Source organism: Limulus polyphemus, unplaced genomic scaffold, assembly GCF_000517525.1.
Source record: "Limulus polyphemus unplaced genomic scaffold, Limulus_polyphemus-2.1.2 Scaffold166, whole genome shotgun sequence".
In the NCBI taxonomy this organism is placed as follows: domain Eukaryota; kingdom Metazoa; phylum Arthropoda; class Merostomata; order Xiphosura; family Limulidae; genus Limulus; species Limulus polyphemus.
The window spans coordinates 546,392-565,689 of NW_013665776.1; positions in this window are offsets into that span (position 1 = coordinate 546,392).

The following is a 19,298-nucleotide window of genomic DNA, read 5'->3' on the forward strand; positions in this document are numbered from 1 at the left end:
AAATAACTGTCTCACGCTTTGAAAAACAAAGAACTCTGAAAAGATTGACATTTTGTGAAAAGTCCAAAAATTCTCAAAGTTCTCATGATTGCTGCAAGCACGTACCAGAAATCTATCGGGAAGCGAAGGAGTTAAACCACTTATATACCCTTCTTTCAAAAACAAAGTTCCCACTTGGAGTCTTTCAAAATAGAAAGTATTGAAATTTAATTCGGTGCTAATTTTTGTAGTATCCTAATTCCACCGAGATGACGAGGTACGAGAGTATCTTAAAAACTAAGTTAAAGACTTAATTATGGGCAATCGTTTGATAAAATATTTAAACAATACTGTTTTCCCATTAGTTTTGTTTTCCACAATAACTGTTTTTTTTTTTTGCTAATTTTTTGTCCAAATTACACTAGTTTAGTCCACTGTTTCTTCTCTAGCTTGTTGTCCAAACTACACTGTTTCCTCGCTTATTCTTTGTAGAAATAACTGTTTCCACACTCGTTTTTTTCCACTTTCTTAATGTAAAGTGTTGTAAAATGTGCGATTCATTAAAACAAAGATGATATTACCTAAAATGTTCATATATATATATATTTTTTCTTATACTACAGACAATTATATTACAGAAGTTCTACTATAAAAGCCGAACCCTAAATACAAAGTCTCTATTTCATAGTTGCGTTATACATCTGTACAAGAATTTTGTCTTTTACAAGTGTTTCCTCAATAACTATCTTCCGAACTCAAAACTAATGAATCGCTTGATAATTCAAAGTCACTTCAGTTCTTTTAATATATTTTTACCCATAAGTCACGTATTTTGAATTCAAAAGTTAAAGCTATCTATCATTTAGCGACCTCTATACAAGAACGCTTCAATGTACAAACAATATTCCGTAATAAAGCAATTAAAAAAAAGTATTATTCAAAATAATATTCACTAATCGATAGTTTCGCATAGAAAAATTAGTGATAACCCGACATGTTTATAACTTATGGAATAGAGTGTAGCCGATATACATTTCAGTTATCTGATGTAATACTTATCTCCAATATTTATTGTCGTAGTAAATTATTATACAAACATTTCTGATGAAGTTATTAGCCATTAACGTTTTACGAATATGTAGAATTAACAACAAGAAGCCTTTTATATACTAAAAGAAAAGTTTTTTCAATTGCACGACATTCGACATTGTTATGCTCATTCCTCTTGCTTTTTTGGCATAGTGTGCACCTGGTGAGTGTTTCATGAAACGTTATAGTGTCCCAACTGAAACAATATGCAGTTATATATTCAATGATTTCCGTGTAGTCGTTTTTAATCCTATATATAAATATATATATATTAACCAAATCGATTTTTCTCTGTACCTTGTCTTCACCAAATGCTTAGAGAAGATAGAATTTAGCAATTACAAAATATTGATTTTTAAAACCATTGCAACTTCATAGTTCAGAATAACAATAATGATGGTAATTTGCATAAATTGTCATAAATATAAAATATTTGAATCCCATCTTTTAGTGATAATTGCCAATTCTTAAGAACAAAATTACCTGACATACATTTGGCTAAACTATCCAAAATCTGATTTCAAATTTCCTATGTTGCTAGCTTTATGATCACATGTGATCTTAGAAAAAAAAGTATTTTTAAAGTATTCGGTATTTAATCTGTAATGGTGCGAGCTGCCATTTTGTGTATGCCAAATAATTATATGGAGTCTCAGAAGTTGTCATAGAAAAGGTTTGTCTTTGATAATTATAACAATTATACTACAGTATTTTGTAATTATGTCTCTCAGTAGTCCTTAGATCACGTGATTTCTAATACTTCCTGACTGTCGTAAGTGACTTATGAAAGCATTGTGCTGTACATCAGTAACAGGCTAAGAAAAAATTAATTTTTACCTAACATGCCTTTTCAATTTCAATTGTTTCGTGGTGGTGTTCTCGTGAACTGGAGAAAACAGCTAGTATCAAATAAAAATAAATGAAAAGATGTATGGAGTTTTAACTCATTGACGTGACCATCAACCACAAAACTAAATAAGATTTATTCTTAGTCGTGCGATTTAACTCCTAAGTAAACCTTAAAGGAATTTGAAATAGTTCCTTTTTTTGGGGATTACGAGTTGTCAGATGACGAACGAAATGATTTAGCCGGAAATTAAACGATCAGAAAAGCTGGAGTCATTAGTTGGCTTCTATTTTTATTATGTGAGTTTACGACATTTTTCATGGAACGTCTCAGTTATGTCTATGAAAGTATTAATGTTTAGTAAAAGCTTTTCAAAGTATACCAAAATGATTGTTTTTATTAATACCAGATTAAAATGAAAGAATTGAATAGGTGCAAGATATTTCACTTTTAGGCTAAAAATATTTTCACACAGTTTGTCTCTTTGAAAGAAATGAGATATTTTGAAACCACAAAAAATGTCACATTATTGTAATATAATATTATATTATGTGGTTAATGAACAGTATAGCATCAAAATTACAAGCAGATAAAAATTAAAGTTAACCATAATACAAGAAAAGAAAGTTTTATGGATTAAACTAAGACTTTCAGGCAGTCCTTAGTTTCCAAAATTTCAAGGCTAAAATCAGGGGTTCGATTTCTCCAAGAGGATAGATAGTCTGTATGTTTGTTTGTAATTAAGCACAAAGCTACACAATGGGCTATTTGTGCTCTGCCTACCACGGGTATCGAAACCCGGATTCTAGCGTTGTAAGTTCGCAAACATACCGCTGTGACATTGAGGGCGATAGATAGTCTATTGTGTAATTTTACTCTAAAATAACAACAACAACTATCGGGTATAAAAGAAAATAGCACGAAGTATTTAGCATAGATAAAACAACATTTTTAAAACTGTTCTTTATTTCATCTTAATAGCATAAGCTAGGTCTGAAACAAAAGATCTTACACAGTGAACGAAGTCGGAGAGACGGTTTGAAAAATAATACATGACATTGTCTTAGAACTAAAAAAAAGGAAACATTTTTATGAAAAGTAAAACATTACTAAAGTGTTAAATTTAACTTCAAGGCTTCAATTTTTCTTACAACTGAAAATTTTAGAAAGTTGTAGTCAGCGTAAATATAATTCCATTTTGTTGTGTATTATAAAAGGTCTATGTGAGAAGAAGCTCACGCTTGTATACAAGTACAGGATTTCTAAAATAATACAAAAGAATTCTAAACGCAGAAACCGAAATCTATAAGTCCACTTTTCTTAGACCTAACGTTAGTTAAAACTCCATTAAGTACGGGATATATTCGATAAAGAGATATATTAACTCTGTAACTTATGTACGTTTTAAGCTTTAGTTCAGTTAGGGCTAAATTTTACCCTTCTTAATACTATATGTCAATAATCTTATAGTATTATTCTACGACCTAACGTTAGACCTTTATAAAAAACTGTGATAAGTTATTAATATGTTGTTTTACAAAATGACTACTAAAATATATTTATATCTACCTTTTGTTTACATCCGTTGAAACAAAGTATGCGTGTATGCGCATTTAGATAGTAAGGTGCGCATGCACTTTCAGAACAGACAAAAACTGAGTATTATTATAATATATTCGATGATTCTTGCACATCAGTTATCGGAAACACGTATGGAAGTACCGTAATGATGACAAGCCACGAAACGTTTCGATGGTCTTTTCCATGTGATAAGTTACTGCTTATAGAAGATCCTTGATGTCTCGGTACTGTTGTGGACATGACAGAAAGTTTAGTGCTAATAGTAAAAGTTGCGGTGCCATCAGAGAAACTAACGCTCCCTTCCTTCTGGATTTCTCGTATGTAATATACCTGTCTGAAGAAACGATCATATAAAAATACATGAACAGGTTTCTAATGAATAATGTAGGTAACATAAAATAGAAGAGTGTCCAAAAACACGTCTTACTCTACTATATATAGACTACACAAAAGGAATGCTTTAAAAGTGTGTTACATAAACTGACGCACCTTTTTAAATTTTACAAAGTTGCATGACAGCCAGCCACTTCAATGTATCAGTTTTTTCAAAGAATATGTATTATTAATATAAATATATTACGCTTTAATTTATGGTGGGAGAATTATGTGTTAATACTGTATTTGGAAAAATTATGATACAATACCCTCCCCCAGTGTCTCAGCGAAAAGTCAGTGGGATTAAGACACTTAAAATCGAGTTTCGATACTCGTGATGGGCACAGCACAAATAACCCATTGTGTAGCTTTGCCCTTAACAACAAACAAACAAAAATTATGCCAATTTTAACAAATCGACAGCGCCACCAAGAAATTAGTTTTACAGTCGATGTATGATCTTAGTAGTAAACTTATATTATTGCTAAAAAAAACATTTGATAATTATGAAAACTATTCTACGAGACAATATTTTTTTCTGAAATTCCACACTATCATAGAACCATAAAACCGAAATTGGAAATATTTCAGTTAATTAAGAAGAAAATACACTGCTTTACTCGACTGAAGAAGCCACCTCTGCAATAGGGATAGTTGCAACATACGCGCTGATATGGATCCTGGAGCATCTGTAAATTCAAAATTAACTTCCACTAGCTGCTTTCTTCCAAAATCAGCTTTAAAGCAGCCTTGCAAGTTGCTTTCCTATAGCAGCCTAGTTGGAACTGAGCCACAAGTTGCTTTCTTCCAAACTCAGCTTTAAAGCAGATTTGCAAATTACCTCCCTATAGCAGTCTGGTTAGAACTGAGCTACAAGCTGTTTTATTCCAAACTCAGCTTTAAAGCAGCCTTGCAAGTTGCTTTCCTATAGCAGCCTAGTTGGAACTGAGCTACAAGCTGTTTTCTTCCAAACTCAGCTTTAAAGCAGCCTTGCAAGTTACCTTCCTATAGCAGCCTAGTTGGAACTGAGTTACTAAAGCCAACTGGATGCGAGATAAGGTCTTGTTTTTTTTAAATGCATATCAATACTTCGAAAATAAACCAAAACCTTCTGACTGACTTCCAGCTATCCTTATAGGGGTAAATTCCCATAGACTCGTGGGTAGTTTCTTAAACGAAATTTAGTTTAAAGTATTGTTACTTACTGATTTTTTACAGGATATCAGGACCCAAAATGTCCCATCGCATCAACAAACAAGAAAACGTGTCTTTAAATGATTATGAGCATTTTATGTGTCAAAAGCAATAATCATAAAGTACATGCTATGTTGATGCCAATACACTCTGAAGTTGTGCTTTAACCAACGGGTATAAAGAAAATGGCACAACCTGAATTGGAGTGGTTTGCTGTGAAGTATGAAATTGAACCTTGCTGGGAATGTTATACTTATAGAGAGAGATTGTGATAACTTTCAGTTCTGTGATATCTACATAGAATTTGTCCTCCCAAACTTCGACCGCACAAATAGTAGAAGTTTATAGAAATCGCGAGGTGTGATAGAAGATTCGCAAATCAAGTGTATCCATACTGAGGCAGGTCCACCGCTGCCGTTAAAGAGTCCAATAAAGTTAGTAGCCTGAACTGGACATCCAGAAAGGGACTCCCCAAACCAAAGTATCAGAAGGATGGCCACATCTTTCTCCGTGTGATTGGCACTTATCAGCTCACACAAGCTCTCAAGTACAAGTAGAGACCTCCCGTTTCAATCAAATTCCTGTCAGAGTATATAGCATCAAAGGGCTACTTCTTGTACCTCCTATGACAATAGTCCATTATATAATCAGTATTGCCAGTTTTGGTTAAGGGTAAATGTAGTGGGACACTTTTTTAATGTTGCATATGTTCTATAGTATTCAAACGTTCACTGTAACCAGGACACATTCCTACCAATCTAATACCACACGAGTATTAAGTACTTCACGCCACTGATCAGGACTGTAATTCTGCCAACGAGAGTGATGCACTTGATCAGTAGATTTATTCAAGTGCAAGACAGGCATATTACATAAAGCTAAGGTTTATTCCAAACAATGCATAGACAACACGTCCTGACATTTCTCCAGTCCTTTATGTCGTACTAGGTACTATAAAGAACCACGATGAGGTAAATATCTCCATGTATCACCATGGCAGTTAACATATATTACTAAATTTTTTTAGATAAACATATGACTTTTTCTTAAACTATATCAAACGTAATTATCATTAAAAATTTACTGTTATTATTATATGGCCACGCACACATTAGTAGCTGACATCTTAGGAATGATGATATGGTAAAAATATAATATGTCATAAGTGATCTATCATTGTCACGATATTTGTGCAAAGTTTCATCCAAATTTGATATGGACCACTGTGGTTCAGCATTAAGTCGGAGGGATTATAACACTAAAAATCGAAGTTCGAAACCCGCCATTATGAAGTAGTGCTTTTAACAACAAACAATTATAGTTCTCCACCAGTCTGCCACAGACGAAACTATAATCTAAAAACCATTTTAGTCAACTCAGAATTAGAATCAGACCTGAATGCTAATGACCCTAATCCAACACGAACTAGACATCGCTAATAATGTAGAATTGTCATCTTGGGTTACATGGACACTTGTGTAAAATCGATCTTCTTCATTAAAGGACGACTTATGTGTACGTCTGTAAGCATAATTTATTTTAACTGTTGCATACGTTGCAAAAGCACTTATATGTTGTTAATGTGTTATAAAAAATCCGTGATAGCTTCACGCGATTCGAGTTAAGTAAAGAAACTGAACTTTATCCATCATTCATCATTTCATTTCCCAAGACCACTCTTCAGTTATATTTATCACTCAAGACAAAGTTAAAAGACAGGTTCTAGAACACGAATTCGTTTACAGACAAGCTAATAGCCTGCCAAAACGACTGAAAGGCACTTATATATCTGAGCTTTATCGATAAAAATGCATATATAAAGAGACTTTGAAGAATGCTTTAAGCGGAAATAACAAAGACTGATGAGCTCCCAAGAAGGATCGAATGAAGTACTGTTTTCAAATGAAGTACTTCTGCTTAGCCTGTGGTCATAATTTCTTCCTATGTAAATAAATATTTCTTAACTCTATATGAGCTTATGTGTTTCTTTGTTTCAGAATTTCCGTGCAAAGATACACGAAGAGCTGTGCATAACCGTCTTTAATTTCTAACTGATAGATAAGATGGAAAGTAGCTAGTCAACAGCACTCACCACTCTTGAGTTAGTCTTATCTGATCGAATAGTGTATCTTTTACCATCATTCCTTTAGCGTACCTAAGGCACAAAAATGCGAAGCTTGTTTTTGCAGCAACGTCTTCGAACCTTCGGATTTACAATCCAAGCACGATAATCACTGGGCCTATGTATGTTATAATTCTCTTCACGCCTACAACATTATTAAAATTTTGACTTTACTTTTTTAACTTATCATCATGCTGAAAGGTTATCACCCAGTAATGCATAGACAGACTACCGAGCTGCCATACATGGAGAAATTTTGACACCATTACACTTAAAGGCATAAAAACTGAATAGGCGTATCTCTATCGAGAAAAATCGGCACGAAGGAAAAGTTTCATCAAGTCTGGCTGAATATGCTTACTAGTATCATTGTTCTAGATCATAATCTTCAGCATAATAGATCATTATACTCAGACATTACTTTTTACTGCAATTTATTAAGATACAAAGACTAAGTGATATCGACGATAGTTTTCTAATTGCAACATTTTTGCCTTTTTAGGACATAGTATAGACTTACGTGATATGCATAGTTAATGGGATACACAGGGATATCACACAAAACAATAAGACATCCAACATCATTTAAAATGTATTATATTCTAAGAAATGCTTCTCTTATTTTCTGTGGTAGAAAGGCACGTCATCTGATTTTCCCGAGGGTTATGAAACTTTCAACTTATTATATTAGTGTGCTTTACGCAATGTTTTTACCACACCTATCACAGATGTCTGACACAAAATTTTTCAAAATCGTTATTAGTGAAAATAACACTATATTTTAAAAGTAAACGACTTCTCGTTGCTATAATCTATTTCTCAAGAAGATCCCTATTCTCTAACTAAAGTTTTATGTCAATGTATATTGAGCATGTCGTTAGCTTTAAATTACAAATAGAACAGTCACTGAAAACGTAGTTGGTTGCTTATGGTGTTAGGTAGGCTTAACTAATCAACTTAAAGAATAGGTTAAACAAAGGCCAAGCTTTTGAATATTTTTATCTGAAGAGGATGAAGTCATCCTTTTCAAATAAAAATATAGAAAAACTTGGCCTTTGTTTAACCTACTCTTTAATTTTGATATCTTTGTCGCCTATGTGGTTAACTATATATTTCTTTTTTTAACTAATAAGATTCCCTGCTCCGACATTCAATTGGTCACATTGTTTTGTTATAATTTTAAGAAACTCTTAACTTCTTTAAGGGACATTGTGTGTGTCTGAGAGAAAGAGCAGGTTCTTGCACAGCCTTGATCATCTTGGCAGGGCTCGCGAGTTTTTCGTTTGGAAGGGAAGACTTGTCCCAAGTAGAAATAGCTATTAAAACTTCTGGAGAATTATAGCGTAATATCCTAGTTATCTAAAGAGTTATATTGAACTTGTTTGAAGAAAAGTGTTATTCTCGTATGTTAATTGGGTTTTAAGTTGAAAGTGTAACATGATCTAAAATAAAAGAGAGTACCTTAACAAGGATACTTTTCAGTATACTGATTAAAAACTGATACAAACAGGTCTTCGTGAAATTAAAGCAATCCTTTCTCTAGAAAGAGTATGAAACCTAAGAAAAAACTAAATTTATTTACACTGAGATGATGAAGAAATACAGCCAGACACGAAGGAACAAAATATGACGCTGGTCTTAAGATAATTATTAATTAAGAGCAAGCTTTTTGTCCAAGCAATTTGTCAAAATAGTACCTAAAAGCAAAACAAGAGGGAATCATCAATAGCCACAGCTTTAATTAGATCTCAAATCGGTGAAGAAATGGCGCTATGAGCTAAAAGTTTCTACTTGAAAAAAAAACTCAGAGCCATTCTATGAGTCGCTATGCCGCGGCTAAGAAGTAAGTTTACCATACCAAAGTATTCCAGAGCAGGAACCTAATATAAAAGGATTTTGTGTTCGTATTATTATTCGTAATAATCTGTTTGAGGTTGTTCAAAACTTCTTCAAAATGTGGTGGTGGACCCTGATCCACCTGTGATTTTAATGTATACCGTATAATCCCTCAGTTTGTTTGCTAACTGATGACCAGTTATGAACAATAACCAACTAGAGTCTTGTGTTAAATGAGCAGCTATTGTGTGTTACAACAATTTCGAGTCCCTTGAACCTATCACCTCTATCTAACCACTCTTTCCCTAGGGAGAGAGCATTTCCTTGAACTACCTCTATCTAACCACTCTTTCCCTATGGAGAGCATTTCCTTGAACTACCTCTATCGAAATGCAAGTGTTTCTTTAGTATGGAAATAAGCTTCCCGTATATTGCTACAAATAAACTTCATATATGACTTTAGGTGAAGGTCCATATGAAATAAGGGAGTCCTAATTACGAATTAGTGGTTTATTTTTTCAGTGTGTATCTAAAGTCATTAAAGGGTTTCATCTTGCACTTTTGTATTGTGTTAGAAGTTCTGTAAGCTGTCTTCTTGGTCTCGGTGAACGGTATTCCTCTACCTTTTCTCTTCTTTCTAGTGCAACGGCTATAAAATATGTGGATCCCTAGCTGACCAATCCATAAACTATAACCCTTTCTAGTCTAACTTCTGTAATAATACTGCTCTAATATCCCTGTCAAGGACATTTGTACCCCGAATTCAAATGGTATCTGGCTTTAAAAATGCCAAGACTTCATCAATCCCAGTTTGACCATTTAGAATGACTGCCCAAACTTTTTGATCATAGATAATTGTCTAATATTACTATTGATACTACATCTGTTTAAAATTTCACAAATGAACAGTAATTGGAAGCAAATCTATAGAACATCAAACCTTGTTTTAAACATAACCCTTCCCAGTCCCCAAACTGTTTCTATTTTCACAAGATTGGTAGAGTATCAGGCCCTATTAATCTATCATCTCAGAAATTCAAGCCCAATATGCAATAATGTGTATTTCCTGAACGTAAACTTCAATCCAACCTTTTTCAGTCTCCCAGAATTATGTTTAAATTGTTAATAGTTTATGTAAAATCTTTCCAACTTGCCTAAATAATATTTAAACAGGACACTGAAATCTACAGAAGCCTATTTCATCAAATAGCTTTATCTCACTGAGTTGCACCAGTGATTAAAGATGCTTACGAAAATTGATAATGAAACTTTTTACTGATCATATTTCCTCCTTTGAATGTTTGTTGCCTATATTCTCGATGTCTTATATTCTCCTTTAAGAATCCTTCCCTGGAAAACCACCTTTTCCACCATATGTGGGTATATATATATATATATATATGTAGATATACCTTTCCTTGAATACATTAGTTGGTCTGAGTTGCATGTCATTACTGGGATCTGATTTGCTCATGCTGATGCCATGCTCTGGCCATGACTGCCTGTGGATAGACCATCAGCTCTATGTCTGAAATTTGGCTGTCTAACTGGGTCATCTTTTTTCTTAATCTTTGAACTGAACAAATATAATCCTTTCTACAGTTGCACTACAGTTCCCATATCCCAATATACTATAATTTTCCCTGAAATCTCCATTCATTGCATGCTCAAAATCAATTCTGAGCAGGCATTTATTATTTGTGGCTTTCTCAAGATATTTATTTCTAATAGTATTGGCCAAAGTGCATGGTTTCAATAGAAAGATGTCAAAATTATCCATAATCTCAACATGATTCTTCCATCATTAAGTTGAGTGCCTTGAATTTCACATAATAGAAAATCCTATTTTCAGCTGAGTCAAAGTACTGTTGCAATTTTTCCATTAAAATGTCTGGAAAACAATTATGTGGTATATGGCACCTAATTTAGTACCAGTTTTTTCCAACTTAGTGGGAACCATTATGTGATCAGCTTATGCATTAACTGTTTCTAATTCACATTTGCTCGAAAATTTTCAAGAACCTCTTAAGGTCCTAATTTTCTAATCTTTTGAAACTGGAAGATTTTCAATAGTTTCAAGAACCAGGTAGACTATGTCACCATTGCAACCATCCTCTTTGCCAAACCTGTGAAGCTGGAATAATATCTCAAACGTCACCATGCTTATTAACATTCCATGCAATGTAATTATTGAGCTATAAATATCTTCACTTTGGTGAAGTGTCTCTCATCGTTATTACTGATACCATTCTTACTCACTTCATATGCCCGTCAATGACTATTATTCTTCCTGGAACTCTGCACTTTTCACAATCCCTGAGTTGTCATTCTTTCTCTGCTACTGCTCCCTGCAACTCCCAGCTCTAGAGTTTCTTGGTAGTGTAAACTTCAAATTGTAACTGATCCTATCTTTTGTAAAGTAGATCATAGAATATGAAACCTTCCAGCAGATAATCCTCTGCGAAAAGTGAACAACCACTGTCTTCATAATATGATATAAGCAGTGGACTAGATGACAAAGGCAGATAACAGTTGAAGTAAAGCATTATAATATATTTCACATGTGCTAAGTATCTTTGTAACTAAATTTGTTTTTATTAGTTTATTTTTTAACATATAGTCTATACGTAGTTATTGCAATGAAAATCTAGAAGCTATAGCCCAATATCTTATATTATATTTGATTGGAAATTAAATGTGATGCCAATGATTGCCGAATAGTAATCCAGGTGGCGGTAGATGGTGGGATAGTCCTTTTCAAACCAGGGTTTATGAGGAAAAACATTGATGTCACACGTGTTGTATACAGAACTTACTTCATTGGCATTTGTTATTATTTTCAGAATTGTGTGACACAATATCTTGGTATTCTTGTCTCAGAGATATAATCCCCTTACACCATTTCACCAGAAAGAAAGTTTGGTAAAAACTACCCAAGTTTCCTCCACAGATATTTAAATAGTATCCTTCTCGGTTCTGGAGAACCATCAGAGTTGATAATTTATCTTAGTGTTTACATCTCAGTCGGAAAGTTGCACACTGACATATAAACTGTCCAAATGCCTCTAGACTCTCATTAAAGCATTGCAATTCATGAATAATTATTTTTGTACCTTAGATATTTTCAGAAATAGCATACATCAACATTGCAAATCAGATTACAGGTACGATATAAGAAGTGCTCTTGTATTCATAGGAGGTAATACCACTTTCAAAACAATACATCAAGTCAGATCTGACATAGTATGGTTATGCACTTATACCATGCATTTTAATATAGAAATCTAAAAAAATAGTTTATTTTAAGCATTAGCTATTTTCAGATAAAGCATGGTCAATAAAAACCATTAAGTTGTCTTCATCCAACTGCCTTTGTTGTATTCGAAAGATAATATCTGCTCCTCCAACTGGATATATTGCTGTACCACTGCACATTGTCAAGAAGATCAATAAAAATAGTGTCCTTGACTGGTAGGGCAGATGATATCTATAGGTTATGACTTCCCCTGTGTTGAATGAGAGTGACCAGTCTAGAGAGAAGTGCTAGTCACTATAGGTAAATCCGACATTTCCCATCAAATAAGAAATATTAGATTTGAGAAGTCAACATAAGATCTCCAGTACGTGGGTTGATAGGAAGGCATCTAGGGAAAAAAATATGTTGACCAGTTCACAAGTCTATCAGCAGGCAACCATCTAGCATTCTAATGCAAGTACACACACACACACACACACTGTGTTATATACTGATTTGAATAAATATTGATTTCTATTTTGTGTAACACACCATTTCCAGTCTATTTGTTTCTTTGTTTGAACTCATTTAATTTAGTTAACTTCAGAATAACTTCATAATTTATCCTGGAGATTCTTCCATTATAAAATAAACCTACCTCATACTATTTGAAAAATCAGTTTAACCTCAGATTACCACAGAGTAGATAGGAAGGAGAAATTTTGATGTTGTTATTACATGATCTCAGTGCAGAATTTTCTGTTTTTTGCTAATATGTGTGTATTGTCCTTAGTCGAATATTTGAGTAAAATAAGTTTAAGGGAACACTTCTTACTGAAAGAATGGCATTTCCTGTAAGTATAAGCACTCATGGCCAAGAGGAAGTCTTTGTCACTGGAAAGAAACAGCTGTGTGAAAGATGTGTCAAATCTAGGAGAAGACGTCGGACTTTAGATCTGTCATTGCACTTGCAGATCGATCTAGATTCAAGGGAATCATGGACTGAATGGTGCCTGCCAAGTCTGAAACCACATATCTCCTCTACAGGACTACCAGGCGATCAGCACCTAGAGTAACACAATCTTAGCTCTAATCAAGACAACCCGATACCAACCAAGAAGGACTGGACATACTATTAGTGGATGACCTCTACCAGTCAGAGTTGTTTCTTCAGCAGATAAGACAACGAGCACTAATGAGAAAAGACTGTGAACCAGGAGGTAGTCGGGACACTCTCCATGCCGGGAGGTATCCTGCTAGATGGATCATGGATCTGAGAAAACCTGGAGTTATGCAGAGCTTTGGGATGAGATGTCACGAGAAACTCATCACTTTACTTTCCTGGACCACAGACTTCCTCCTTGTCCATGTGTCCCTAAGTACATCTACTTCTTCATATCCGTGACGTCAGTGGCTCCTCTGCAAAGCATTAGCCAAGAACCCGTAAGGGGGATGTCCTTGTGAGTGAAACTAATCAGGTTTTACCCTCAATGCTCAAAGATGTGATGAAGGAAGATCTGAATTATTTTCTGTGGCATTTCATGGAGTTAGCAGCTTAGAACAGCTAGACTCATGAGCAGACAATCTAATGCCTGATCCTGAGCTTAGATGGTCTAGCCATGGTTTTCATCATGCATTTGGATGAGAAACAACAAGAAGAGTTAGACACAGTCATGGCTGAATTGTACCGCTGATTTGACCCATTGGAGAATCGATTGATCCATCAGGCCAAATTTAAAGCTTGTAGAAGGAAAGCTACCATTATTCTGGCTGCTTATGCAAATGATTTGCACAATACAATTTACGCTGGGATGGTTGCACCAGATTGCAATGACATACTTGTGGCTAAATTCATCAAAATTATTCCTGTGGAAACCATGAGGCACCACCTGGGTCTGGATATCCTCCACCTAACTAAAGGAGTTTTCATCATGATAATGTATGAAGTGGTAACTTTGAATCTGTCATTAGAGACAAAGGGGCCTGGAATAACAGTGTGCAGACATGACCACAATACTGAGCTTGAGCTTTGCCAATAGTTAACCAGCTGTCCACACATCCCAGCGCTGTGATGCAACTACACTTGTTTCCACAGAAAGGGCAGTGCTATCCAGGTTTGCCAGTGGTTTATATAACAAAGCCTATGCGAATGACGTCTCTGCCTGGAAATCGTCCAGCACGTGAGGAGAGAAGCAACTGCTCATTTGTGGTCTGCTGGAGCACTGGCGAATGAACTTCACTTACTTTGCTGAATATCAAAGGCAACAAGGCTATTGGTTCTGATGGTTCAGTGATTACCAGAGAATCAACAATGCCACTACTTTGCCAAACAGCAAAGCAAGGCCATCGGTTTCAACCAATATCTCAACAGATTCAGGACAACCAACAGCAAGCAATAAAAGCTCCAACACTAGCTCCAGGAACTAACAAATTTAGACTTAGGCACAGACTTGGGAGAACACAGCAGATAGCTTGTGCTGAAAGGTTTGGTAGTCAGCCCAGTTTTCTCAGGGTTGGGTGGAACTTGATATATATACCTTTAAGGGCGAGAGATCAGATTTTGCAATATATGAAGTCTTCCAAGTGACAGTACCATTCTTGTCTGTGAACACTCACTTTGTTCTGGCAAATGGCAATAGACTAGACATAAGGGAAGAGGTAAATTTCCAACTGTTTCACGTGTCTAGGAAATATCGCTCACAGAGCAAAAATTGTCATTATTCGTCAGTTTTGTTTGGGAGGGTTATTCAATACTAACCAGATCGACTCGAGGAATAGTGTACTGTATGAGTGTATATAACAGAAAGAATACCAGTACCTCCAGATAAACAAATGGTATTCCATGGTATACTATGGACGAAGTCTTGTCTGTTAACACTTTGTAATGTGGTTATAGAAGCCACAAAAGAAATAAGTTGTTTCCTGTCCAGAAAGCAAGCAGCATTAGCTCAGACAGCTACATGTCCGACAAGGGACGAATTCCTGGTACTGTGTGCTGGATTGGTTGTAAGTGGGGTAGGTGAAGTGAAAATAACCAAGGCTATCAACAATTTTGGACTCCTTAACCAAGTTGTATCTGGTTATTGTAAGCTCTAGGTAAATAACATATAATTTTAAACCTTCTTTTGGTTCTGTAAATTTCTTAAACCAGTTATCATTATATCATTCTAATAGCCAGTTTTACAAATTTCATTTCATTATCCTAAAAAAAAGAAACATTTATCATCACCGTTTGCTATATTTCACCTTACAAAAATGTTTATCTACTTCTCAGCTATTCCACCAACTTCCACAAGAACCCTTCTTATTAATTAACCTCTTTTTTACATCACGTCGTCAAAGGCTTTCTGAAATTCAAGTTACATAACAACAGTTGGGATAAAATCATTAAAAAAAACAACAGAGAACAAAAAATCTCTCACCAAAAACTCAAATGATTTGCTAAATTGTGAAGGTCCTTTTATAAATTTATGCTAAATATTATTTTACGGAAACTATTATTTTTCTAAATGATCTTAGTAAACAGTTGCAGCAGCTGAAATAAGCATATCCATACGTTCATGACCTTCTTTGGCTTCTTCCTTTAAAAAAATAGGAATACATTGAGTCTTCTAATCATGAGGAATTTCCCTACAATCAAATGACTTTTGAACATTAAGAATTCAAATCCCACCATCTTCAAAGTTTCATAATAAATTTCATTTTTTACTCTCATCACTTTTCTAAGTCTTTTCCCGAACAAATTTGTAATAAAATATTAATAAGGGAAAATCGTTTTTCCACATTTAAAAACTGATCAGTGTAAATAGAGGAAAACAAATAGTAATTTAACAATGGTTTCTTTTTAATGTCACGATTTCCGAAAGAACAGGTATTTTTACGAATTAATGAACATATAAACAGTTGGGACAAATGCAAGAAATTTAAATTACTTAAAAGCACACGAACTGAACAATTAAAACACAAGCCCCCCCCAGTAGCACAGCGGTACGTCGGCGGACTTACAACGCTAGAAACCGGGTTTCGATACCCGTGGCGGGCAGAGCACAGATAGCTCATTGTGTAGCTTTGTGCATAATTACAAACAAACAATTAAAACACGACAGTTCGACGTCCTTACGGTCAACGAAACTCTTTTTCGAGGAGCTGACTCGTTCAGATCTATGCCAGTATTCAATATTTGTGTTACGCCATCTATTCGTGAGTCTTTAATAATTATTAAAAACCTATTTACCTGTGCAATCGGGTGTCGGCCTCGATCCCTATTTACCAAACGTGGACTTACTTTATTAATATACCAACCTTCTAAAAAAAACTTACGCGCCACCTTCTTTTCACTATCCAGTACTTATCTTTTTCCCAGTCAGTTGAATGTTAAAAAGATACATATTCAGCTATAGCACTATTTTATATTTTTCCAATTCTCTTACGTACTATTTTCTTTTGTAATTCTTATTTTTAACAACTGTCCACTGTTTTCAATATACTTAATATCATAAGCTTTCCGCTTTATTGGATAAACTTAACCAGACTCTTCCAAAAGATCTCTTATCTTTTGGATGCACCACCATCAGCGCAAAAAACGAACATGATTTGAAAGAAACTCTAATATTAGCTGAGGCAAAAACTGTAGTAAGCCTCTAACTCAATCCCTTTATGTAAGGTGAAGTATTCCAAATTTTTGAAGTTTTAGGTAGAAGCTACATGTTTTGAAATGCCTGAGAAAATCCACTTTGATTTAATACATCTTTAATATCAGATATTTCGTTAAGTTTTTTGTAGGGTGATTGCAAAGCGTGTTTGTAATATAAGTGATAACATCTGCTTGTCTTTGAGATTTTGGATGATGAGAAGAAATACCTAAGTACTTGTAGCTATTGGTAAGTTTAAGAAATACAACACATTCACATTCAAATATCCGAGGGACCGGAACATATAAACAAAATGTTTCTTTGTTCTCTAACTAAACTAAAGTGAATAAATGCATAGCTATATGTTTCATAACAAAACTGGCAACCGATGCTGATACAGGTGATCCCAGCTATTTATGTAGTTAATTGTAAATAACAAAATTTTAAACAGTATATCCAAAGAATACAAAAAAAGGAATCGAAGCAAACAAACTTACTACACTGTGTTTTAATGTTTTAGCTGTTGTTTATAATTTATTTCGTTTTAATCAACATTATACTTGGCTCCTTTTTAGGGCTAGTTTGAGAATGAAAACCCGTTTAGTAACGTTTTAAAGTTTGAATTAAAATTGCTTTATAATCCTTTTTTCTTTTAACACTAAATGTTTTGCTTTGTTTGGTGATATGGCTAAGTTTCAACACCTATGACCCAATAGAGTAAAAATGAAAAAAAAATGTATTCATATAGTAATGGATAAATCAATGGAACCATCCAAGCTGTGCTCTATTGTCATTAGCAAAGCTAATATAATTTTTGAGTGTGTATATAAAAATACATTGGTTACGTGTCAAAACAAGCAAATATCTTTTTATAAAAATCACTGGAATACTGTATACAGTTTTGATCTCCTTACCTAAGAAAGGATCTTGTCTTATTGGAAACGGTTCAGAGGAGGAAATGTAAGTTTTAACTTTTGGGGCTTCAATACCCCTTAACTTATTTTCTCTTGAGGAAAGAAGTGTAAAAAGAGATCTTATTAGAGTTTACAATATTATCTGGATGATAGATGAGATAAAGGCCTTTGATTTCTTTGTACTATAAATTTTCAAGACAATAGGACGAGTAGACACAATTTAAAAAATTCACGCTAGGCTCTAAACCTGTATTCGAAGGCTCATTCATTAGCCAGAAATTCGAAGATAGTTCTAAACATTCGAAAGTTCGTTAGATGGCATTCATGCAGTTTCAGATTGTTTTACTCTTGCTAACAGAAACTATTTGACAGTGTTTGAACACTGTTCACATATTAAATGTCACTCAAATGTACAGTTCGATATTTCGACTTGTAACATGCTTGTTACTTGAACAAAAGCTATTGTAAAGAGAAGTGATAGCGTTGATGCATCACTTTTTTTCATACTTAACAGTAGAAATATTAGGACTAGGGGACACAAATATAAATTTTGGCAATGTATGAGTCACCTTCAGCTAAGACAGTTATATTTTTCTAACAGGGTGGTTGGCCTCAGAAACGAGTTGCCTTCAGATGTTGTGGAGGAAGTAAATTTAAGTGAGTTTAAAAGAAAGTTTGATAAGTATATAAATGATAAGATTTTTTTAAATTTATTCATTAATAGTTTTAGTTTAGAGAATGTGACAGCCGAGATGACCAATACTGACAATAGGTCCTATGTTGTCTCAAAACATCATGTTAAATTAATAGTACTAGTACTGCTTCTTTGCCTGATTTCACAAAGAACCATGATTGGTGAAGATAGTCGTACCATGTTTTCTGTGTAATCTAGGTTAGGTTGATCAAATTATGTTAGGTTAGGTTTGGTTAGTATGTAGCTCATTTAGTTACCACTACTAGCAATAGTAATATATAATGTTCACAATAATCATATATATAGGAAAACTGTAAATTATTTCACAAAAATCATGTATTGATTTCATTTGGCTACATACAGCACAATGTATAGTCATTACCACTTCACTATCTACACAGTATCCAGATATTTACCTTCTCATAATTTATTTTCATGATTCTATACATACACTAATATGGACATTGTTATGTTTTCACCCCTGTGTGTGTTTGTCAGCAAGATTTCTCGAAAATGGCTGAATGGATTTGGACGAAAGTTGGTATACATTTGGACTATGACCTAACTTAGAATTGATTAGTTTTTGGGGGGTCAAAGTCAAAAACATCCTATTTGTTATCATGGGGACTAGTTTTTCACACTATGTTTGCTCTATAGCTCAATCAAAAGTAATCGAATTTTGATGAAATTTGGTGGACATAAGTATTAGGTCGCCAAGAAATTAATGTCGCTTTTTTTTTTTAGATAAAAGAAACCGAACAACTTATATATCAAAACAAAACATTTATTAACTGAAATAGT